Here is a 26,793-nt window from a genome sequence, read left to right as displayed (position 1 = left end):
CACTTGTTTAAGTTACAAGTAAGTTCTCTTCATAAAATGACTTTTTCTCCAAAGGTTATTTTATTCTTGTAAATGCACATCTTTCTTCTCCTAACATTACAACTTCGAGTAATTGTCATGAATGTACAAGCTTTTTTTTGCATAATTTCCCCCTGCAGGCCCCTGATTACAATAGCTTCTTCTGCCAAAAATGCATGACTGTTTTCAATTATGACTACATAACTTCAACAATTTATGTACAACAAGGGAGAGTGTCGTGGCCGATAACACCCCGCAACAAGAAAGCAACGTATGCTGTATTTTTGCACATTTTAAACAGCTGCAATGTGCTTCTTAATAATATAATATTAACTACAAAAGAGAGTGAATGGAAATTCCCGGATGTGGTCGGGGGTCAAGCGTCCAGGTTTTTGGCAGCACTATTACTCATTAACCGAGTCGTGTGAGTGTGCAAATGGGAGGTGCCGCGCCTGTAACTGCGATACTGACATTAATTCAAATGTCATGGCTTTAATGGGCATTCTGCTCTGCAGCCTCCTCATAAGTCACAAGTTGAACTTTCAAGGTGACACGACGAGATTTGCCGCGCCGCCCGTTCTTTTGTAAACATTCTGTTAATCCTTTTGTTCTTTGTTACATCGGCTTTGCGGTTTTGGCTCATTCAAATTCCAGGATTTGATTTTGCGTCGCTGCAAAGTAGCATACATGTGAACACGTAGTGTAGTCACTTTTTTAAGTAGTGTGATGTTGGCTATGACGAGTAGAGTAGCACTCAATGTTTGCTTTTTGCGATGTTCGTCAGATCCAAACAAAGGCCTCATCAATTTCTTGTCACTCTCCACATCAGTAGGGGGCAGCATATTTTCTTTGCAAGTTGGCATGTGTGCCCAGATAAATAAAAAGATGTCATGTTAAAATTAAGATGAAAAAGATGACATTGCCGGTTCATTTAGTTATCTTGTTATTTTAGCCTTGTTGGTTAAAGTCTATTATTGTCATGAATGTACATCTAGGTACACTTTTTAGAGTATTTCCACTTTTAAGTGATATTTCTTGCACTGTACGCTGTTTTAATTGGACTTTTATTTTCTCTTTCTTTTAAATGTTTCTAAGCTGGGTTTTTTTCCTTGTTTTTGAATGCTTTTAACCATGTAGAGCACTTCGAGTTACCTTGTGTATGAAATGCGCCGTATAAGTACATTTGCTTCGCTTTGCTTTTGCTTAGGTAACGGTGGAATATGGTTGGAGTAGGATTTGCCAGTTGCACTCCTAAATCCACAAGCAAGCAGGATTTTTCTTGGTTATGAAAAGCACACCATTGAGAAGAGTTTCCATTATTTGTCTTAAAAGTCAGGAGTATAGCTTTATGCAGTTGCGACACGTCAATGTCAAGCTCACTGAACGGCAGCGTGTGCGAGATGCAGGCGTTGACAGACGCTGATCAAGTGAGCTAGTCTAGTGTAGTGACTCGAAATGTCAGGAAAAAGCAGAGTTCATGCATGAGTGACAACTGATAAATGAGTTGGTCGATGGTATGTGCGCTGTGCCTTGATTGAGCGCGTAACGCTGCTTTTTGTGTACACGTGTCGTTGAGCTTCCATGTGTTACGTACAGCTGCAGTACCTGCTGAATCGTTGAATACTGACAGCAGTGACCGATAAATATTCATCAGTAATTTTCCTTGATTATGTGATGGAGAGCCGCTGGGAAGTGTAGATTGGTGTTTACACAGTCGAGTTGTGTACATCGGCTGAGTAAACGTCTGATGAAAAGGCACAGGAAGTAAGAGTTTTAAGCGGAGGTCTGTATACGATAAACACGGCAATGTCTCACAGCTCCGTGGCCGTGGTGCATTGTGGGGGCTCCGCACCAAGGCCCATCATAGCTCGACGTCCTATTTCATCCACTGAAGTTATCTTGATAGCAAGGCCCTTATCTCAAATGTGCTGAGTTATTATTTTTCGAGTGTCGCTGTGTGCGTGTGTATACAGTATCTGCACATTTTACTGCAGTATCATGCATTTACAGTAATAAGTCATAATGTTCATTTTGGATTTGGAATGTTCTCAAGGTATTTAACAATATGTTTATTGTTGTGGTTAAAGCGGTGTGCAAATGGAGCGTGAAGCATAACAGCTGACATGATATCATGACAACGCTAGAATGACGCCGATGACCTGATAATTCATATTTCACACAGTATCGAAAGAAAACCATCTAGCATAAATCATGACATTGTGCAATATTTCTTCTTGATCTTAAAGCAAACATGTGGCTCCGGAAAGGGAAGGCGGAGATCTTCGCTAGTGACGTCGATAAGCTGGAGAGATTCCAATGATCTGATTTCAGGCCTCTCAGCAGAAAAACGTCTGGAAATCCGTAATGCGTGGACCATTTTGATTCATATTTCACCTATTTTCTGAGGCTCCACAGAGACAATATTACATCCCAAATACAAAAAGAAATAAAATATATCCCCTTTAACATTTTGTACAGTAAATGGATGTGGACGTCAGACTGATAAACATCAAACAATGACAATATTATTATCAGATACAGTTCTATCGATACTGTACCGTGAGAAATGACAATACAATGTTTTGTGATATTGATCCCCTCTTTGATATTGATCCCACCCCTTAATGTACGTACAAATGAACTGCATCTTAAAAATAGTTCTTTTCTAATATTTGACATATTCGGTTATACAACCCCAATTCCAATGAAGTAGGGACATTGTGTTAAACATAAATAAAAATAGAATACAATGATTTACAAATCATCTTCAACCTATATTTAATTGAATCCACAACAAAGACAAGATATTTACTGTTCAAACCGCTCAACTTGATTGTTTTTAGCAAATAATCATGAACTTAGAATTTGATGGCTGCAACACGTTCCAAAAAAGGTGGGACAGGGTCATGTTTACCGCTGTGTTCCATCACCTTTTCTTTGAACAACATTCAATAAACGTTTGGGAACTGAGGAGACTAATTGTTGAAGCTTTGTCGGTGGAATTCTTTCCCATTCTTGCTCGATGTACAGCTTCAGCCGTTCAACAGTCCGGGGTCTCCGTTGTCGTATTTTACGCCTCATAATGTGCCACACATTTTCAATGGGAGACAGGTCTGGACTGCAGGCAGGCCAGTCTAGTGCCCGCACTCTTTTACTACGAAGCCACGCTGTTGTAACACGTGCAGAATGTGGTTTGGCATTATCTTGCTGAAATAAGCAGGGGCGTCCATGAAAAAGACGTTGCTTGGATGGCAGCATATGTTTCTCCAAAACCTGTATGTACCTTTCAGCATGAATGGTGCCTTCAGAGATGTGTAAGTTACCCATCCCATTGGCACTAACACAGCCCCATACCATCACAGATGCTGGCTTTTGAATGGATGGTTCTTTTCTTCTTTGGCCCGGAGGACGCGACGTCCACAATTTCCAAAAACAATTTGAAATGCGGACTCGTCGGACCACAGAACACTTTTCCACTTTCCATCTTAGATGAGCTCGGGCCCAGAGGAACCGGCGGCGTTTCTGGGTGTTGTTGATAAATGGCTTTTGCTTTGCATAGTAGAGTTTCAAGTTGCTAAAAGCAATCAAGTTTATCAGTTTGAACATTAAATATCTTATCTTTGTGTATCTTTGTAGTGTATTCAATAAAATATAGGTCGAACAGGATTTGCAAATCATTGTATTCTGGTTTTAACACAATGTCCCAAGTCACTGATGGTGTAGTGGTACACTCGCCTGACTTCGGTGCGGGCAGTGTGGGTTCAGTTCCCACTCAGTGACGGTGTGAATGTGAGTGCGAATGGTTGTCCGTGTCTGTATGTGCCTTGTGACTGACTGGCGACCAGTTCAGGGTGTAGTCTGCCTTTCGCCCGAAGTCAGCTGGGATAGGCTCCAGTGTCCCGCGACCCTAACCAGGATAAGCAGTGTTGAAAATGGATGGATGGATAAACAACGTGCCAACTTCATTGGAATTGGGGTTGTATAAGAGGGGCAACGGTGAAACGTTGAACATCGATCTCAATTCACACATATTGTTCACACAGATATTAAGAGTTGAGATTTTGAACTCCTTCGCTAACTCCACACCTTACCACAACAGTACGTGTCAGATTAATTAAAGTGCAGACACTTATCACTTGTAGTTTCTTTTGATTCACGTTAAAAAAAAAGAAAAAGTTAAAAAGGTTTGAACAAATATAGGCCTTCCCCACTTGCAGATAACTAAATCGGTAAAGAGCCCTCGCCGCTATTTGCAGAAATACTCTAATATCAGATACGGTCTTCTTGGCTGCAATGAATGTAGATTGTAGACTGTATTTACATTTCTTTGCACTAATTTCCCTTTCCAACATTAAACCTGATGCAAATGCAAATGACATTGCAAAGCACTTTTGGGACTTTGTGCACGTGTAGTATGGTATTTGCTCTTTATACTTTACATTCTTGTAATGTCCATTGTAGCCATTCCAAATTTGCTGAAAACACATTGACTTGCAATGTGTTTGGCTTTTTTTCAATGTGTGAGGGCTTTCAAGCCTGACCGTCTGTGTGCGTATCTGTACGTGTGTGTGTGTGTGTGTGTGTGTGTGTGTGTGTGTGTGTGTGTGTGTGCGGTCCAGCCTGAGGTTGTGTTATCTTGTATCCACTGAGCTGAAGAGTTTCTGCAACAAAAGCGCGTACATCGCTCTAATGGGAATCTGCTGCACCACTGATTATATTTGGTGTTCAAGGTCAGCACACCCAGATTAGTCAGTGTGTGTGTGTGCGTATGTGTGTGTGTCTTTGGCTGTCGTCCTGTGCACCGACATTGTTTTGTTTAAAATTCAATCTCTCATTTATCCCTTATGCAAACAGTACTGTTAAGACGCTGGCAAACGTGTGTGCAGAAGTTTGTGGTTTAAATTTAGCTCCCCCCAACTGTTGTGAGTTATCCTCAATGCCTTGGAAATGATGTGCTGTCATTCCCCGTATCATTCATTTGATAAAAATTACCCACAAAACCGCGCTGCCAGGATAACATATCTCTGAAGTGAGCTCTTTGGCATACAGTTGACTGACGCATCAAATTTCAACACACGTTTCTTGTTTGAGTAATCAACGCAGATGCACAAAACCGAGTCATGACATCAAATTATAACGTCTCTTTTAAATGCTCAGCGCCTAGAAGATGTGATGAAGTGAACTTAGCGTTTTTGCCACATGGCCGTAAAATGACCATTTGAGTTGTGCGTTTGTGTTTTTAGCACACACAGTTGCTTGAGAAAGGCCCAACAAGAAGAAGGGAGGAATTCTAGGAATAACAGCAAAGGACAATTGTTGGAAAACAGACCAAAAACAACAATTCAGAGAACCTCAGTACTCAGCAATTGAAAGCACACAAATAGAATCACTTGTCATTAAGCAAAAAGCAAGCCTTATTATATAAAGCTCTCTTCATGACTGACCTCCTGATTGTTGACACCATAATAGGAGAAAAATAAAAAATTAAGGCTAAAACTTATTTTTTTCCAATCAAGGCAATTGGTCCAGAACCAGTCCAGAAACAAAACAATTTGTGCTCTGCCTTCTGGAAAATAGCGGAAAAAATAAATAAATAATGATTGCTGATTGACAAGGTGATACCATGTCAAGTCTGAAAATGCCGTTTGGTAAATATAACAGAGGGGGACAGTGTCCACTCTTGCCACCCTGTGGTAACGACTGTGTGCCAAGCTCACAGTATTCTTTCATCATTAAAACTTGAGTTGGTTGTGTGCAACGTATTGTTAATTAATCATGTTATGAAGCAATTGAAGGAAAACAGAGTGCACTACTTAGCTGCAACCATCAGGGGCACTGTTGAGTCTTTCTCAACGAAAGAAAGAAGCACAACATGACTTGGACACTGACGACATGCACAGAAGCCTCCGCTAGCTCCAAGCAGCATTATGCTGCTTGATACAACACTGACATGGAAACAGGAGTCCAGAACATTCAGAGAGAAGGAGATCCTCAGATCTAATACAAAAAAAAATAACCTTAAAAATCGATGAATTGTTTGTTAATTTTTAAGGGCATTTTGTCAAATTCATATCGCACGTATGACATTTTATTTCCTCAGAGTCAATGTCCTTCAAAAAATAGTTTTTTTTTAATTTTAGCTGAATTTATTTTTCGAACCTCATTGTTTTGTTAAACAACTTGCATTGTAGATATACAAATGCAGTATTGTAAACAATTAAAAGATACCTGGTGCCATACATATTGGTTGGCTTGGTATCTGGGGTCAAAACACCAATTTAAAACGATTTATCTACTTTTGTGTAATTGCCAGGCTATCGTAATGGATAGCTTTTGGAACAAACGTAATATAAATATGAAATGCTCTGTTGAGAAACAAATACGTTGCCACTGGACCATTTTGAACCAGTGACAAAGGAAGGCTGGTGGATGTGGCTTCCTGCAGAAGATACGCACCCCCCAAACATCACCACCACCAAAAGCGGACAACGTGTGCACATACGTGCCCAACTTCAATCCACCAAACCGTCTACACGTCATCTGCCTTTATTGAGTCGTGGTCACACTGGCCAGGAAATTATTGGAGCGAGAGAGAGTATGATTGAGTGAGAGAGAGAGAGGGAGAGAGAGAGAGGGAGAGAGAGAGAGAGAGAGAGAGAGAGAGAGAGAGAGAGAGAGAGGGGAAGGGAAGGGAGGGAGGGAGAAGAGGAGGGAAAAGACGCTCGGGCTGGATCATTTGGGCAGAGCGGCTGCAGCCACGGTGGATGTTAACACAAGGCGGCCAGCGAACGGACGACGGACGGACGGACGGGGAGCTTCAGTTGACTTTTCCACAGACACACACAGGATGCTAACATGGTGAGTGTGTTTTGTGTGTGCGCGTGTACAATTGTTGAGCATCAACTTCTGCTGATAACTGACTGAACGCAACGGCACCAATCCTGTCACCCGTGCGTCGCGGACCTCCGATGACCAATACCTTAACCTTCCTCTTCAGGTTGTCAGGATGCGTTTGATTGACGGACCGATCGTTATGTTTGTCTCTTGGGAATTGCCTTTCAATCATTTGCGTGGCATGGGATTGCGTGTGGAAGGATGGAGAAGCACCCAGTCAATTTTGTAGCAGCATGTTATTTTGCACCCATGTCCAATTCGCTGTCACGCTGCTCCACTTCGACTCTATCAATGAGCTTTTTTACAGCCCAATGCTTACGATGACTGATTAAGGCTTGCTTTTCGGTTGGTGCCACTTCGGCGCTCCCATTTCGAAGCGCCTCAGGGGGCCCTCGGCTCTTAATGTACAGCCCGTATGAAAATTTAGAGAATTTAATGCGAACATAAATGAATGTGTGCAACATTGCATGAACAATTTAGACCCCGGAGGATACGGCGGATTACTGGGGAGTCTTTTCCTGCACTGAACTCTTTCCAATCAAATTAGAACACCGTGATTGCAGTTGATGCACATATTATCTGATTTCATGAGCTCATCTCACCTGTCAGGTGTGGTTTGCTCTCGTGGCAATGTGTGTCATTTTCATTTGTGTTACTTACATTACACCTCTTGCCAGCAGCATAAACGAGTGGCTGTAATGGTGTGCGGGTTAACGTGTGTGTGTCTTTGTGCCCACGTGTATTCAACGCTCGTCAGCAGTCTCGCGGCAACATTATGGCAGCGTTACAGCCCTCGCTCGCTGGCAATCAGTCATGCGAGTGCTTTTGCAGCAATTAGGCTCAAGTATGTGAGGCAGATGTGAGTGAGAGCGCATATAGTACAGCACAGTGGATGCAGTATATACAGGTGTATACTGTTTGTACTGTATGTATGCACGGCATAAGGAGAGCGATGAATGTGCGAGTGTGATGTCCCTGCAAATGATTTCGCGACTAAAGGACTTTATGGTCCTGTAAAAGGAAACCTTGTACAGAATTCTAAACGACAAGAAGTGTAAACTGGCTTCTTGTAACGAAAATAGCATATTTGGCATTGGCCTTAGCAAGCCTGCGCGAACTCTTGGTTTATAAACAGGGTTTCCCAAACTTAGCCTGACCCTTTTTATTGGTCAGCTGATTTTCCGAGTCAAATATTGTAAGCTATTAATAAGGAATTACTTTATTAGTCGTGTTCAGTGTAATAAATCCACGTCTGTTGTGTTCCGTCTCTACTGTATATTTGTTCAAATGTATATGATTGTATCGTTGTGGCAATACGCGATGACGATTGTTTGATAGATTTGGAATGCTAGGGAGGAAATACCTTTTTAGTATGGCTCATCAGGTCAAATAGTGTGGGGAAGACCGGTGAATAATACTGGTGGAGGAGCTCGGACACGCTCATCTTGACTTTGCACTAGCATCAGCATTAAGAGAGTTGTGTGCAGTGTTTGACAAACTTTGGGAAATGATCAGACAATGTTGGTGTTCGTTTATTTGTTTTTAAAGTAAATTGCACTTCACGACGTGTTGCGTGGTTTCTTCAACAGTTCACAGATACACTTTTTGGGAAGACTAAATTGTGATTTTGAAGCGCTCTTCTGTTTGGGAAGTCAGCGTGATAGCTGGTAAAAAAAAAAAAAAGTACACTCCCCTAGATGGACATGGTTCCTGAAACAAGTTCAATGCAACGTGTTTTATGAGCCCCGCCAGCGACTCGGGGGTCAATGAGGTGCTTTGTCATGTGCCGCTCTGTGACGACTCCTTGCTTTAGCCCAGCTGATCTTTCGCTGGGCTCCTGCCCCGCGCGCGTGTGTGCGTGTATGTGCGTGCACACACGGGCGTGCCAGTGCAGCTGTTCCTCCTTTCAGAGAGATTAAGTTTCATAAGATGTGATGGATGCCAGTGTACGCAGAGCCAGCTGTGTGCGCATGCGTTCGGGCGGGTGTGTGCGTCAGCGCATTTCTCCATATTTGTGTGCAGGGACGCATGGCGCTGCGCCTGCACATGTATGCGTATACTGTACGTCTGGTCAGTGTTGTGTCATTGCACCGAGGGCTGGGTCATCTTAGAGGAGGCGACACTGAGGTCACGCATGTTATGAGTGGGCCTGGTAATTATAGTGACGGTCACTTTGGTTCTCACAAACCAGACCGACGCAGTCTAAACCAGGAAACACACGAGCGGGCCAACAGGCTGCTGCCTGAAACAAACCGAGACGCCTGCCAAGAAAGCATATCACAACTTTGAATGAGAATGGAACACGGCTAAGCATTGCACAGAATAGTAAATGCTAAATATTAGGCCTTCTAACATTATTTTTAGTTCATCAGGGCTTTGATTTTGAAGTTTTTGATTTCCGTCATTGAGAGTCAGCAGCCCGTTGCAGTAGCTCGGACTCCATTTTTCTTTTATTTCATTGTTTCGTTCAGAGAGGACTAAATGGGACAGGAAATTTGAACCATTTTCCCCCCCATTGATCGTGATGGGGAATGTGAGGTTACTCGCCAAGGGGCGAACTAGCGAGCGGCTGAAATAAAACGGCAGCCGTGGCGCGATTACAATTTCAGCATGCCCGCAGAATGGTCATTGGAGAATTTGATCAGGTTTCTCTCGCTTATCTGCTAACAACTTCACGCAACATATACTGCAGACAAGGAACGAGATGGAATAAGACTGGACAATCCTGTCTGCCAAAGTGAAGGGAGCATACGGCTCTTCTTCGCTCCCTTCTCTCAGGAATCCGCAACTTTATAAATACTGAGACCACCAACAGGCCGGTCGCGGAACAGCAGGCAGCCACACAGAGAGACTGGCACTTTTTGGTCTTTGGACGCGCTGCAGGAGTGTTTACAAGTCACCGTCTGTGTTTATGCTTTTGAAGAAGTACATTTGTATTTTGAAAATAGTATTTCGTTTATAATTGTTGTTGTTGTTATTGTTATTATATTTTGTGTTATTATTGTTTTATGTCCAATCTGTATGTACATTTTATTTTTCAGTGTTCTATCAATAAAGTTGAGTTAAGTAACCATGAGTAACCTGTGCTAATGCAGCTATAGTCATAATTAAAGTAAATATTTGTCTGAAAATCACTTCAAGGCCATAAATATAAAACAATCAAAGGAAAAACAGCAAGTACGGCGGCAACTGAGCTTGTCTTCTTGTGCCATGTGACGATAAATTCTTACATCGCTGCAAAAACTAGATCATCGCACGCCATTCGAGACCTCCAAACGTACGTCGGTAGCATCAAAAACCGACCGAGGATCCGCTGTCGTAATGAGTTGTGGTTGGCTTCTTGCTCCAGGGCACCAAAACGGTAGTCAACAAGCAGACTACTTTGAGTTCCATCACTGATTTTTAGAAACATTCTAATTTGTGCTTAACCTCAAAGTTTCCACTGGACTATAGAAAAACTCAAGTAAGCAGTGAAAGAACAATAAAAGTACATTTTGGGACTGCCTGGTGCAAAAAAGGCCAAAATAAGAGGATTAAATTACAAAGACATGGATGGCCGCCAAGTCAAGTGAAGAGCATTCAATATTCTGTCTCCTCAAACATTGAAGTCGACGCTGGATGACAGTCTTATCTGTGGAACTATAGGCAAAAGTGCCCTGTCAGCAATTTTAAAGACATCATATAAGCTGCACCCTGAGGGGAGAACCGTGATTAAAGATTACATGAATACATTTCAGCATCACAGCCTTCAGTAGGATTTTACACGAAAGAACCTATGTATTGTGAATAAGAAGGGCAGAACATAGCATCTGTGTGGAACACTTTACAATTTCCTTGTAGAACTCAGCATATTTTTCCATGCCTCATTTTAGGATAGTTGCGTGCAAATGGATTGAACATTTTCACTTTTTCAATGATGGACTACTAATTCACTGCCTGTGCGATCTTCGGAGACACGTGTTGTCACGGTTATGGTGTGCAGTGCATCACACTGAGAGATATTTCAAATAGTTTCTCCGTGGTGTGAAGTTTAACGAGCTGACTCACCAGAATGGGGCAGAATTGTGTGCATCCAATTTGCTAGTATTGAGCAACCACACCTAAAAAAGTGTCCGGTGAGTGTCGTCGAAAGGCAACCAGAAATGATGTGGAAGTCCCGCAGCTGTTCCACCGCTAAGCTCCCGTCTAGAGCAGATGGAAGCATACGGGGGCAAGGATGGGTGAGGAGGAGAAGAAAAAGAGGGCACAGCGGAGGGAAAATAAGACTTTGTGGTTTGGCGGCAGTTTGCTATGTAAAGCCATGATGCGTGCCGGAGGGATTGAGGCTGGAGCGCTGCAGCATGGATGAGCGGGAGACAGCACAACGATAATAATTAAGGACGAGGACAAACATTTAATTGGGCTCCCAAGGCATGCCGAGGTGGGAAACTGTTAATCCTTGCAGAAAAGCACAACGTGTTTGGCTCAGATTATGTGTGCGAGAGTGAGTTTAAGCAGTAGGTTTGGAAAATGGAATTGTTGTGGCTGTGCCTGGTTTGCTCTGATTGGACTGGCTGGTAAGAGAATCCGCCATTGAAGGGAAAAATAACAACACTGAATCTCTCCTTCCATAATTTCTGTCTGATCTTCATATCGTTTCCATTCTTATTCTGGGAGAGAGCCAGCGACGCGGAGCAGGCACATGGAGCACATGTAATAATAATAAATATGGAAATGTGATGGCAGCACGTCTTTGCTGTGGAACACCGAGCGTAAACATAACGAGGAGGTACAGGCAAAATGAGAGGGGAACGAGAGAAGGCTCTCTTTTCCGCTCGCGTTTGCTGACTACAGTACAGATACCGGCAACCATAGTGTACGAGCGAACGCATTTGATTGACAAGTGAAGGGCTGGCCCACACAGTCCTGCAGGCCTTATTTTTCATGATTTCAGAACCTTATTTTACACACATGGTGATTTTTTTTTTTTTAATGATTATTATACATTATTTTAATGATTATTATACATTATACATTCAGATGTGGCAGGCTTTTTAAAAACAAGACATTTTTTGACCTCTTCAGTGCATCTTTGAGCACAAAAAAACGTCTTTTAAAGATGGTGATCTCCATCACGAACACGCAAGGTAGTGTCTGCTATATTTGGGCTCTTCGTAAACGATCTCAAACTTAGTAAAAAAAAAAAATTTTTAAAACAGCTAAATCAATTCAACAAATATTACAGGACAGGCTAGTAGGTTTAAAAATACTTTATGTACGGTATTCATCTTTCTCAAGCTGCTGCGCCTTCCTGTCAAACTGTACTTGTGGAGAAAAGGACAAAAAAAGGCGAAAGGAGGAGTGACACCACGAGCAGACGAAGGGGAGGCTGAGGAACGTCGGAAGCCGCCCTCCCTTCCCTGCTGGCTGTCTGCTAAATCGATAGTATCGCTGCGCCTCCTGCGCTCCTGGCTGCTCGACTTCCTATCAAGGAGCAGCACAGCTGGATCCTGGCAACCTGCAGCCCACTTGCCTGCCAAATCCTCCTTAAGGCAAAACAGTATCTCAAAATAACCTCTTTAAAACTGAGTCAAACGTTGCTTCTTTTTATCTCCACCAAGGAGGTAATAGTTCTGGTTTGAATTGTCCATGTAACTTTGAGGAGCCAAAGAAAGAACTCATTATATAGTGATGATGATCTGAATAAAGACAGGGATCAAACACTTAAATGTATCAATGGGAAACTTCCAATTTCACACAATTGCTGTGTTTGTTAGTCGTCGACCAGTTTGTAATCGCCAATTCTGCCACCTAGAGAACAGAAGTAAAACTGTTTTGACTGCAACTTCAGACTGTTTGAATTGTTTCACTGAGTTCAAACGCTTTCTCATTAAGAGGAGAACAAGTTTATACACAGTATAAAGTTGCTTACGGTTCCGTTTCTATAACTCACCGCCGGATTAAAGTTCTGCAAACGAAAACCACCTTGAGGATACATTTGCACGGGTAAAACTGTTGCACGTGGGGTCTTTTTTTGCATACGTCTCACTGGCGACGACACATCGTGTGCTATATTTTCCAAATGGATTTCTGTGATATTCACAATTCTCAGGAAAACTCCATGCTCTGTGATTTACAGCCAGCCCCGGACTGCAGTGAGTCATGTCTCTTTGACGGACGCGCGCAAATGTCCAGGTGGCGGGAAAATACATATAGCTGGAAGTTACACGAGCCAGATATGTGTTTAAAAAATAATAATAAAGTAAAACATTCATACATATTAGTGCCAAAAGAAAAAATATATATATTTAGAATGATATTGAAAGACCTACCTTCCATGGAACAATGTGTACTTTACTTTTTAGACCAAATAAATCCTTAACAGTGAATGAAAAGCTTGCCAATGACTGCACAATCTTACTGTGCAGGAAAGCAGAATTTATACAGAAACTCAAGAAGCCCAAGTCACAGCAAACCGGAACAATAAATGTAAACGCTTTTCACGTGAACTGAATATGACAGAACTGACGATAGGCCGGTCCAGGTGGAAGCGCCTCGAGCCCGAATTCAGCTGGGATAGGCCCCAGCAGCACTAGTAAGGATAAGAGGTGGATATGAAAGACGGTTGTCTTTTGTCAATCAGCGATGGAAAAGCAGAACTGACGTTTTTATGGACGTTTCATGGGTGGCTACTTCAGGCTCCAGCCAGGAATTTTCCAGTCCATTATATGAGTGGAGAGTGTTTGCTCTGCGTCCTCAGCGGGAGTCCTCTGCTGTGGCAAGGCTTCAGTCCTTGCCTCCTCTTGCACAAACTCCCCATTCACAACCGCCGGGACTAAAAGTGACACCTGAATGCCTTAAAATGGCCGCCACCAGCCCTCCTCCTCCATTTCTTAATCTGCAGGTTCAGGATTAGTTGGAAATGTGTTGTGACCTGGTTTATTTCATTTGGGTTTTTTTTTTTTTTGCCAAATGAATCAGGAGAAGACTAAGTGCAAAACAATATAACAAATTGTGAAACACTAACATTTCAGAAAACGCAAAAACAAAACACAAAACACTTTAACATTTCAGGAAACACTAAAACAAAAGCAAAACAAGTTTTGTTAATTTGTTTTCTGAAATGTTAAAGTGTCTTGTTTTTGTGTTTCCTGAAATGTTAAAGTGTTTCACAATTTGTTTTGCCCTTCCAGGCCACCGTAGAAGACTGATGAGCTCCCACATTTCTTTTGTCTTTCATCCTGTTGTCATTGGCTTGCCTTCGCCCTCTCTTCGACGGCGCAAATCCCTTTTCCTCTTGTTCGTGTTCAGGAATTATGTGCTGCCCCTTCATTCCCCTCGGAGTCCCTAAAGCACCTGGGATTAAACGTGTGTGTCTGTCTGTGCCTATGTGTGTGTCTGCCATTTTCCTCATCATTCACCAGGAGTAGGGATTGTGCGACGGCTCTCTCTGTGTAACAATCATGGTAAAGACAGACCTGGAATGAGGTTTAAAGGTTTACAGAATGCTAAGTATTGCAGTGCCATGTGGACTGTGCAAGATTGCGCATGTGTGTGTGTACGTGCATGTTTGTGTCTGGTCCCATGTGGATGAATAATCTCTTTACAAGCGGCAAACATTTGAAATTGCTAGATGTGCTCTGACCTCACAAGAGAGAATGCCACAGGCTTGAATGCAAACCTGACCTGGAATGTCCTGCAGGATCTTTGTTTGGGATTTAACGTTTCTAGTGTTGATGCTGCCAAGTTTAATGTGTGAAATAGCAAAATGTGTTGTTAGAAACTGTACTAGCTAAGTTTACATGGCTTTACGAGGTTACACGAAGTACGTGGACTCGTGTTCCAACTCAAAATCCACCAAAGAAATATATAAAAACGTAAGATGCATCTGCAGCATGGCTCACCACCTTCTTATGTCTTTGTCATTTGTCAATAAAGTTAAGAGCGTTCCGTAAGGAATTGTGTTTGAGGTTCCACTGTATTCTTTTCCAATTCCTGATTAGCTGCTTTGATTGGCGGCAAATGAAGTCGGCTGTTGACACACCCACAGTGGCGCAGCCCGCCCACTCTCGGATCCAACGGGTTGCGCCGGTCTATGAAATTACCAACGCTGGTCTGACCCGCCCCTGGCGCACAGTTGCGTCGCATTCACACCGGTCACGATTGTTACGGTTGTCGTAGCTTCTGCTGTAAAATGTGGCTCAAATACGGACATTAAATTAGCATTAAGTACAAAGTATTGTGTATTGCTTGTGTTAAATCATCATATCTCCAAAACCATAGCTTTTCAGGAAACCAAAAAAAAAAATGTAAATGTTAATGTAGAGCCATTAAAATTACATCGAGTAAGCCATTTTCAACACTTAAGATTGGTCAATAATTCGTAATAAATAAATAAATAACAGAAATGTAACGAAATTGACCAAATTTAGACGTAGGAGTTTTCAGCCTAACACCTGTGATATACTCATTACAAAATGCTGTTGAAACTGTTTGGGCTGGTCTTTTTTTATGTTAGTGTATCAGTCTTTCTCGAAGTAGTACGTTAATACTTTATTGTTATGATGGATGTAAACATCCTGCGAGTGGTGCAATCTGAAATTGCAGGAAATGAAGACAAAAACCCAGACACCTATTGCTTTATGATACCATATCTGTGCTCCCGTGTGTTCTTTGTGCACTCCCTAATGTATCCCAAAGCCCTCGACTCAGCAACCACTCCATTTGCGGACACAGGAAGTGCCTCAGCAGGCCTCCCGATATTAAATTTGAACCGTCATATAATACATCCACCTCCCCTCTCCGGTCAAGGGATTGGCATCGCTTTTGCTCGCGCATCCACTGAATGTCTCCACCAAAGCGACGAGACACCTCACAAACTGCCGCCCTCCCACAAGGAGCTCCTTTCATAGATTATTGAGAATAACAAGGTTGTCTCCTCGAGTTACAGACTCCGTCTCGGCTCGGGCGTCAATAAACTGTGGAGGGTTTCATAGCTCCAAAGAGGTCACGTTTGCATCTTGTCGTTAGTGTAACTCGTGAGCAGCTTGACAACAAATGTGTGTAGAATAACACACAGCTGAGAAGAAAACAAATAGATGATTAAAAAAAAAAAGAAAGCACAAAACAAATTCCTCTACATCTGCTCCTTTGTTGTTTCCCCAAAACGGTAAAAGCTCAATTAAAGTATTGCTTTCATGTGGGGCGTTCAAGAGCATCATGAGAGTTTATTAAACTGTTTCTCATCATCAAATAACTTAATTATATAAATATAATTGAATTGGCCTTCAATTGTTGCTGCACAGACTCACTTCAGGGTCACAAAGAACTGCTTGCTCTTAGTGCCGTTTGTGTGTGCGCACACAACAACTATTTTCGCACCTGTAGTGCTTCTCTTCTTTCGACAGACATATTAAGGGGGCGTAAACGCCAAGTTAAGGGCACTGAAATGCAGGATTATAATCTAATCTGACATTTCTTGGCTGATATGATGATTCGCCGATTAGAAACCAGTCTGCCACGCCAGCAGCATATGTGTGTGACAACAAGAGACACCATGTACAATAATGTGTGTGTGTGTGTGTGTGTGTGCATGGTGAGGATTTATTTGCAGGCAAGCTTAACGTATGCTGGCTGCTCGACTACATGAAAGAGAACAATCATCCGAATGAGAATTGCAAAGCCGCATATTTCAAACTGTCAACCGCTGCATTGGCATCCACGCATACACACACACACACACACACACACACATTCCATCACTCTCGCACGCATAGGCACAGCATGGCAGTTTGCGATAAGCTCGCTCACTCCAGACGGTCCGCTCACGTCCGCGCAAGCGACGGCAGGTTCGCTCAACAAATTTGCGTGCACGATCTGCAGCCCGCTGATACGTTCGCTCTTGTGTTGTTTTGCGGCGTGTTGTGTTGTCGCTCACTGCCAGCAGTTCGGTGGCGCTGGTACGCTCTTTCGCCTCTTGTCTTCGGCGCTGGGTGGCGGCCAGCAAAATGGTGGCGCTCATTGTGGCTGCCATTGATTTGCTCCAGCGGGTCTCTTGGATGGAGCATGCGTGCATGTGTGTGATTTAGTGACTGCTCTCTTGTTTAAATCCTTGTAGAAACACAACTTGAAACACTAAAATACACTCTCAAAGTTTTATAGTAGTCGTGGTAGTAAATAACCTACTCTTCAGGCTTTAGTATTGAATACTGTAGGGGGTGGGGGGGAATGGCCTTCTTTCCTGTAGAAAAAGGTTTGGTAAAGAAATGTCGACATCACAGAAATCAAATTATTTGAAAATGACAATAATTTTACCATAATGATCTTAAACCAGTTAAATTACTATTAAGGAGAGTTAATACTCACTCACTCAAGTGTAGTACAGTATGTACAGTATTTTCTTCATCTTTCTCAAAATGCATCACGAGTCAGTTGAGTTCGGTTTACCTTAGTTTCCAAGAGCTACAGAAAAGAGTGACGTTATAGCTTGCAACAACACAATCTGCTGAATCCAACAAAGACGCAAAATAACACAGTAAACAACAACGAAGGGCATTCAGTCTTTGGTGCATTTTTTTTCTTGCAAAAGTTCCACGTTCTCTACCGACGTAATGCAGCGCGTCTAATCCTTGAATTCCATTCTTTCGGTACTAGCTCTGCAGCAGGTACATTAGCAATAGAGGACTGAAAAAGAAATGCCATGGCTCAATTAGCGCTTTTTCAAGTGCAGTTCGGTACACTTTTGGGCATTTCCCTTGCTGAGGATCCCGAAATATGGAGCGCAATTTTTGGCACCCTTTCATCGGGTATGCCGCTCGCAGTAGTTTGGTTTGCTTGTGGGCAGGACACAATATTGAATAGCGGTATCGCTTACAGTACAGTAGCAAAACACCAGCAAATACAGAAGTTTATGATTTCTGATTTTTAAAATGTTTATTGTTGTGCACTTTTTGCAGTTTTTAATTTTTAATGAATTATTCCCGAAATATTTTGTGTTTATTCAAATAGACACCAGAAAATTACAGGCTTTCTCTGAAATATTTCTTACATACTATATATCCATCCATCCATTTTCTGAGCCGCTTCTCCTCACTATGGTCGCGGGCGTGCTGGAGCTTATCCCAGCTGTCATCGGGCAGGAGGCGGGGTACACCCTGAACCGGTTGCCAGCCAATCGCAGGGCACATACAAACAGACAACCATTTGCACTCGCAGTCATGCCTACGGGCAATTTAGAGTCTCCAATTAATGCATGTTTTTGGGATGTGGGAGGAAACCGGAGTGCCCGGAGAAAACCCACGCAGGCACAGGGAGAACATGCAAACTCCACACAGGCGGGGCCGGGGGTTGAACCCCGGTCCTCAGAACTGTGAGGCTGACGCTCTAAGCAGTTGGCCACCGTGCCGCCCGTACTATCTATCTATCTATCTATCTATCTATCTATCTATCTATCTATCTATCGATCTATCTATCTATATATATATATATATATATATATATATATATATTTATATTTATTTATTTATTTATGTATTTATTTATATTTATTTATATTTATTTATATTTATTTATTTATTTATTTATTGTCTAATTTTTCCATAACCGCAATTTGTTTTCCCTCAGACAAGCTTTGAAAAACAAAGAAAAGGAAAGCTAGCATTGAACTATAAATAATGCAGAGACGCAGATTGGGGTCAAATGCTTTGGATTCCACAACGCATACCCCAGGATGGGAGTGCACGCACACGCATATTATTATGCGCTGTTTTCTTTTCCGTATCAACGATATGCATTCCCTAGCGAGCAATCAGCGAGACGATGCAGCGCACGCCGAGCTCTCGGTATTCAGTTTCATGTGAGCGTGCGCCTTTCGTAGCGGGCGTTTCCCGCCTCCTTGTGCCTCACTGACAAAGGCATTTGGAGAGTTTTGGGAAAATATTTCGTCCTCCTGGAGCACCTATCGTGAGCCCACAACCACCGGCCTCCCCTTTCCCCTCATCCTTTCGGAAGTCCGACAAGGACGAGTCGACCGTCTTTCCGCGACACAGCTCAAATCCATCTTCACACTTGAGCCTGCTGCCGACATGTGAGAGATGAGTTTTCTTGCCTTGATGTATTGGCCTCTCAGCTTTTTGAAGACGTGACACATTGCATCATTAGGTATTTTTATGATGTATGTATCACGTTTTATTTGCTTGTATGCAAAATGTTGCTGTATTACAGCAAGAGAAGTCAGACCCTATGTTGTCTTTTTTTCTTTTGGTGAATTGCATAGACGAGGGATTCACCAACTTCAGTGCCAGTGCCCTGACAGAGCACGAGGCTACGATTAAAAGCTTTACGGCAAGTTTGGCATAATAATTCCACATTTGCATAGTTTTTTCTTTCTCCCCTGGTGGGATTTTGTTTCTTTTCACAAAACAAACGTTAACATGAGCATTTGCCTTCTAAAGGACGATGCTAAAAATACACGGTGTACAATCGACCTACTCGAAGTGCTGCCTACTAGTGGTAGCCTTTTTCATGAACCTATGCCAAACTGTCACATATTTTTTAACGTAATGTAAGCAGGCTTTGCTTTGATTTTTATTTTGAAAGTGTGCATGGGTGTGAAGACTGACAGAGAAGATCATTTTCTTTCAAAGGAAAATCTCTGTTCCTACGCTATATGTTCTTCAAACACCCTTCTTCCGCTATAGGAGGAAACATGACGATGAAGGATTTTACCGGCCACAAATTAGCAAGGAATGCCTTCAATTCCTTTAGCCACCGACACTGAGAAAATCTTATGAGCATATAAAAGAAAATCTGGGATTCCATAACACAGTTTTATGGTCGGGGGGAATCATCATTGTATTATAATCACGTAACACCACAAGATGAAATATTTGGCCTACATATTATTTCCTCACAGCCATCACAAATGTGCTAAAAAAAAGGAAATGCGTCAAAGTTGCATTGTGGATCTCATGTACCGCGTATTACACTTAACATGGGCTCGCATTTGGCTAATCCTTAGCCTGATTTACTTGATGCAATAGTGATGTATGATCTTTTTATGATTATTATTATTGGAATATATATATATATATATATATATATATATATAAAATGTATCTGTGCCATATTTATCTGCTTCTCTTTGCCGGTCTACTAATCTTGTGCATGTAATAGATCAAAATTATGGATGGTCATGCTCTAAGAGGCTTTGAATTTGATGCTGGTGCCTTTATGTATTGAAACAACACTATCAAGCTACGATACTGAATTCTGATATGCTTACACTTCTGTCCCTGAGCAAAAATATGAGAAGTGCTTCAGCATTATGGGATGTGGCATCAGTATATCAGTCTGTTATTGTTAGCCTGACCCTGAAATCAACTGTAAAAATAATGCAGTCGTGTTTCTACAAGCTGTTGGCCATACAACGGGTACCGGTGCAATCCCTTGTGGCGTTTTCCCTGGCCCCCAAGCTCTCTAAATCCCCCGCAACGCCGCAGCATCATGATTGATGACGTCATCTCTGACATCAGCGACACATGAAAACGCAAGCTCGCTTTGATAGACGGCCGCTCGTCCTCATCCATCAGCCTCGTGCCGATGAATTGTCTTCCGATGAGAAACATGTTCTACAATATATTCCTGCTATGAGCAGCCAAAAGGGTCTCCTTGTGTGCGTTTGGTTGTTGTTTTTTTAACTACATATTAGTGTGTGAGAGCGGGAGCGAGATCCCCGCCGTACGTACTCTTACAGCGGGCCTCGTTGGTATTTTCTTCACGGCCCGTGGATGTGCCTACTGTAAGACGAGTTCGGCGTTGCTGTCAAAAGTCATTATAAAATGTAGTCATGTACTTCTCCTCTGAGGCCCACAGATCAAACTCGCACACATGCACAGCAACAGTGTAGCCCAGTGAAAGGCACAGATGCACATATGGCCAACGGATGTATACATCACCAATCATGCACTAATCTGGGCAGTTTCTTCTTTCATCTTTCAGTTTGCTGGCACACACACATGATGATGTGAAGGGACAAATTTACATTACATTTTATATGACAACTAAAACTGCAAGTTCTGACAGACTTTTGAAAGATTTGCACTGAGAAACAATTCCTCAAACACCATCACGTTCACGAGTGACTGACAAGAATGCAGCAGTATCACGTTTACGGTAAAACGCGCAAGTCAAAAGATGCCGGCTTACCCTCTTACCCGTTCAGTAGATAGTTTTCAAATAATCAAATTGGCTTTTTCATTTGTTGGACTATTATTTTGGAGTAACAGTTCGATTGTGATTGACTCACGCCACGAACGGGGTTTCGTGGCGTGAGTCCGACCACTACAACACACACACACCTTCGAGCCCCACAATGCTCAGCTCCGTCAAACTTGCTTCTTTAATGACATCGCCGGTGCCCCCAGCACAAGGGCGGAGCTCCCGGCGCTCACGCTCCGATGTCTGATTCGTTTGACCCTGACAACCGAGGGCCATTTGGGAGCCCAGTAACTCCGGCAACTCCTATCACAACATTCTGGGCGGTTAGTCGACAGGACCGGTCAAAGCCGGTGTTCCTTGCATCCATTTTTAATAGCCAGTGTACTTAGTCGCTCTTCCCCGGGCCGTCTCCCCGCGGCCTCATCGCCAAGAAGAATAGGCAGGCGCTCTTCGTGGAAAAAGCCCTCATTACGTATTTATTGTCCATAGTCTTAATTATTGAGTTAGAGGGGATGTGGGTTCTCACTCACTCTTCTTTTCTATCCCACCGTCCTTAAAAGCTATAGTATGCCACTCCGTATCCATATAAAGTGGAAAATGTGATGTTTCGCGTGCGCTCTACTCAAGGCGCTCATGTTATGGAAAGTTTCACACACAGCTGAAACATTGCAGCCAAAACCAGAAGAATTTGCCTATGCGACAAGTCCAAAATGTTTTTTCCTTCTGTAGTGCATTATGACACTGGCATTTGTAAAGCCACACTTGTGAACTGCTACTAATTAACACAAACAATTATCCATGTTCTCGCTCAACTATGGCCGTTTAAAAAAAATTTCAAACGGTGCAGACAAACGGCATGAAAGGAGACATATTATGACTTTTTAAAATTTTCAAACAGGAAAATGTATCTTCCATGCTTAAGTCAAAATACCCCAAGGATCAAGAATTACTTCCAGATCGCATACAGAAAGTCAAAGCATCAATTGTAATTTCACTTGCGGAGGCAGCACTTCGTCACCAAGCAGCTCAATTCCAGTCATGACAAAAAAAATATTAGACCACCCTTTTTTCTTAAATTTTTTGTTCATTTCAATTCCTGGTACCACACGAGGTATATAAACAGGATTACCTGACAAAAATGCAGCTAAATCCGTAAAAAACATCTTAGTTGTTAGTTATTATTGTATAGACCATTATCTTTGTCCAAACAAACGTACCTTTATTTGTACCAGGCATTAAAAATAAACAAGAAACAGAAGAAACTTTTTTTTTTCCATGACTATACTCTTTTTCGTTAATGTGCGGATCTGTGCATGTGGTACATGTAGCGGACACATGGCCAAAAAAATCTAACGAGACTTTAGAGGCAAAGCTTTCCTAAAGATTCTGGTTGAATTCCAAATGTTTTATATATATATATATATATATATATATATATATATATATATATATATATATATATATATATATAAGCTTTTGTATAATGTCAAAAATCAGTCCATTTTCTACTCATTTGGCACAAATCCTTCTAACAGGACATGCTTGTTTCAGGGATAATAAAAGAGAGTGAACCATTTTGCAATGTGTTTGCAGATCTCCTCTTTGCATTTCCCTGCATGCTATTTTGAATCTGGCTCGCGTACTCTCAGTGTGGGGCCGGCCCAAATCAATGGTGGGGAAAAGGTTATGTAACCCCATCCTTTTCTTTCAGTCGTTCTAAGATGTCATCGCAGAAGATTGACCAAGAAGTGTATTTTTGGATTCAATTGTCCATTGCCTTTTCCTTGACCTTCATGGGGATGGGCGAGTGTTAACATTGGTTATTTCACAGTCTTTATTTTTCAATGGACTTGTCAGATCCACTGCATCTCTTGGAGTGCGTCTTGTTTTTCATCCAGATGTGTAAACATTCCTCTGGTTTTTCTGAGCTTGCATAAGAGAGAAGCTGCGTTGCGTTTGGCTCACGCCACATGAAACGCCTTTCAAGCGGGCACGGTGCGACTGCGGCTCCGTTTCCTGACACAGTGGGTCTTCGTGGAGTCGGCTTTGACAATAGAGGCACTCTCTTAACTTGTGGTGTGCCCTGGAATTCAGTGAATGCATGATGGCAAGTCGGCGATGGTGGGGGGTCTCTCAGCTTCCTCTTGTGAGGCCCCTCCAGTCATTGGGATGTGGAGGATATTTGTTGTATTTTCAATGAATGAGTGGAAGAGGACAAGTGAGTCAGTTTCTGCAGGAAGGTAAAGACTAGGTGGGTTATAAAGGGAGCAGCATGTGGACAAAAGGTTCAGTTATTGAAGGGTCAGCCCGCTTCTGGGTGCCAGCAAATCCATATTTTATTTGACACCGGAGCCGCTCAAGGCCTGTAAATTATTACTGCTGTATTCCACCTGCTTCTGGAGGTCGGCCAGCCATCTTGATCGTCAGGTGTGAGCGCGTGCACGTTTGCGGACGTGCCGCTGGCTCAAAGAGTCGGGCCAGAGCAGTGGCGTTGTCGCCGTACCGCATGCTCATCCATCCATACGTGCTCCAGCCGCCCCTCCATCCATCCATGTAATAAAACACATTACCTAGGTGACTGCCTCAGATGGGCCATTTTCCTCCCAGCACGAAAGGTTCACCACTGTATGCAGCCGTGGGCTGGAGGGAACTCGTTGCACCACAATGAGACGCACACATGCGTGCACACGCTCACACATGCAGGCTCACATTGACAATATTTGTGTTCTACTGTACATATTAGTACTAGTGTAAATATTTTTAGCTCCTTTTTATTCATCATATTTTAGGGATGGGCTAAATCATTTTTCGTTCTTCTTTTTTTTCAATGTATCGGGTATTCGTGAGCCACCAATACTTAACCCTGAAAGATTCTGACGTGGCGTACATCCTCACCGCCTGTAGTTGGCGCTACACTGCGGCGCTTTGACGCAGCAGCAATCATCACGTGCATCAAAAAGAAAGAAAGTTCTTTGTTCGCCATGACCTCTTATTGTGTTAATTGAAATGTTATGTACCAAAAGTGCTCGTGGTATCGGTACTCGCGAATACTCGCACTGGAATCGATCTGAAACATCCCTAAATATTATACTTACAAGTTAGCTATGTGTCAAGTATAGTATAGTATATATATATATATATATATATATATATATATATATATATATATATATATATATATATATATAATATATTTTAATTGAATTGCAGAGACCGTATGTCATTTTTATTTTATTTTATTGTTATTATTATAATTTTTTTAAATCATAAGGGTACAGGTCAATCACCTTCTTTATAGGACAAAAATGTTGGTGGACCAGCCACAAGTGTACGGGTGAGTGGCGTAAGCAACGAATCAATAGTGATGTGTAATTATTGACACAAACGGTCCGTCAATGTTTGTTTACTCTCTACAGTCGAGAAATGTGAAGCAACTGAAACAAAAAAGAAGACGGCGTGTACCACATCGTTTAGCACATCCCACCTGTGCTACTAATGCTGTTTGAAATCGTGACATGTATATTTTAAGTTTAGCTCCCTGCGAGACAACTGTTATCGTTTGGAAAAATACTTTTTGTTGCCGTTGTGGTTTTGTACGATTTTGCATGAAATATTAGACAACTGCTCCAAAGTTTGACATTAGCGAGACTTTTCCACACCCTGTGCTCTCTTATGTCTAATGCAGCCCTATGGGGGGCACAAGCCAGTGCAAACTGTAGGCCGGTCCCAAGGCTGGATAAATGCAGAGGGTTGCGTCAGGACGGGCATCCGGCTTATGACTATGACAGGAAAATCTCGGGAGTTGGTTGACATGATGATTAGGAGAAAGGTTGATATATTGTGTGTCCAGGAGACCGGGCGCAAAGGCAGTAAGGCTAGAAGTTTAGGGGCAGGGTTGAAATTATTTTACCACGGTGTCGATGGGAAGAGAAATGGAGTCAGGGTTATTTTAAAAGAAGAGTTGGCTGCGAATGTCTTGGAGGTGAAAAGAGTATCAGATCGAGTGATGAGGCTGAAACTTGAAATTGAGGGTGTTATGTGTAATGTGATTAGTGGCTATGCCCCACAGGTAGGATGTGACCGAGAGGTCAAAGAGAAATTCTGGAAGGAGCTAGACAAAGTAGTTCTGAGCATCCCAGACAGAGAGAGAGTCGTGATTGGTGCAGATTGTAATGGACATGTTGGTGAAGGAAATTGGGGTGATGAAGAAGTGATGGGTAACTACGGCATCCAGGAAAGGAACTTGGAGGGACAGATGGTGGTAGACTTTGCAAAAAGGATGCCAGTGGCTGTAGTGAACACTTTTTCCAGAAGAGGCAGGAACATAGGGTGACCTACAAGAGCGGGGGTAGAAGCACGCAGGTGGATTACATCTTGTGCAGACGATGTCGTCTGAAGGAGGTTACCGACTGTAAGGTAGTGGTAGGGGAGAGTGTGACTAGACAGCATAGGATGGTGGTGTGTAAGATGACTGTGGTGGTGGGGAGGAAGATTAGGAAAACAAAGGCAGAGCAGAGAACCATGTGGTGGAAGCTGAGACAGGACGAGTGTTGTGCAGCTTTTCGAGAAGAGGTGAGACAGGAGGAGCTTCCAGAAGACTGGACCACTGCAGCCAAGGTGATCAGAGAAGCAGGCAGGAGAGTACTTGGTGTATCTTCTGGCATGAAAGGAGAGAAGGAGACTTGGTGGTGGAACCTCACAGTACAGGAAATCAGGTTGGATAAAATTAGAAATGAGCTCATCAGAGGGACAGCCAAGGTTCGATGTTTTGGAGACAAAGTTAGAGAGAGCAGACTTCGATGGCTTGATCACGTACAGAGGAGAAATAGGGAGTATATTGGTAGAAGGATGATGAGGATGGAGCTGCCAGGCAAGAGAGCTAGAGGAAGACCAAAGAGAAGGTTGATGGATGTCATGAGGGAAGACATGAGGGCAGTTGGTGTTCGAGATGAGGATGCAGGAGATAGGCTTACGTGGAAAAAGATGACATGCTGTGGCGACACCTAAAGGGACAAGCCGAATGGAAAAGAAGAAAGAAGTGCTCTCTTATGTCTCTGCCATTCCCTCTCACGGCACCCTTCACCTCAATTTATTTTTTTTTAGCCTCGTCCATCATCGCTCTCTCGCTCCCTCCGTCCATGCCGTCGTTCACCAGGTTCGTACTAATGCTCAATTAGCCTTGAATGAGGTCGCCACTGAAAGCTGGGTAAATAGGTAATTACATGTTGTCGTCTCCCCACCTCCTGCTAATCCACTCAACTGTATTCTACCTCTCTCTGTCTTTCTCTCTCTCCCGTTGTCTCTCCCACTCGTTCCCTTCTGCCAGAGATAGCCCAGTGGAGGCCCAGCGTGGGCCTGTTAGTCACAGCTGGCTTAAACTTTCGATTGGCCACTTTCCCAATTCTGCTTATTGCGCACGTTTGCCTTTCTTCGAGAAGTAACAGCGGGGACACTTTATTATTAGAATGGGAAAATTGGAGGCACCAGTGACGAAATGCTGATGTAATGCACAGCTGCTAATAGAGACGGATCAATGTGTTCTAAACACTTGGGATACTTTGTCAGAACACACCAGACATAGAACGGACTGGGTGCCCAAGCAATTGTCCAAAGGCAGCGTTTCTTGTCGTATATTTTAGCGTCACTTCTTCTCCAAGAAAAGGATGCCGTCTTCCTCTTGGTTTG

The 26,793-nt window shown here is 42.7% G+C and overlaps 1 protein-coding gene across 1 annotated transcript in view; it reads left to right on the top strand.

The window, feature by feature from the left end:
- The first annotated feature begins 6,767 nt into the window (after positions 1-6,767).
- The window catches only part of ptprdb (protein tyrosine phosphatase receptor type Db), a 101,111-nt gene continuing 81,085 nt past the window's right edge, over positions 6,768-26,793 (top strand). The window contains 1 exon segment of the mRNA XM_061679016.1: positions 6,768-6,876. The gene's annotated coding sequence lies outside the window, so the exon portion shown is untranslated.

This window comes from Phycodurus eques, chromosome 6, assembly GCF_024500275.1.
Source record: "Phycodurus eques isolate BA_2022a chromosome 6, UOR_Pequ_1.1, whole genome shotgun sequence".
In the NCBI taxonomy this organism is placed as follows: Eukaryota; Metazoa; Chordata; class Actinopteri; order Syngnathiformes; family Syngnathidae; genus Phycodurus; species Phycodurus eques.
This window is presented reverse-complemented; position numbering and strand designations above follow the sequence as displayed.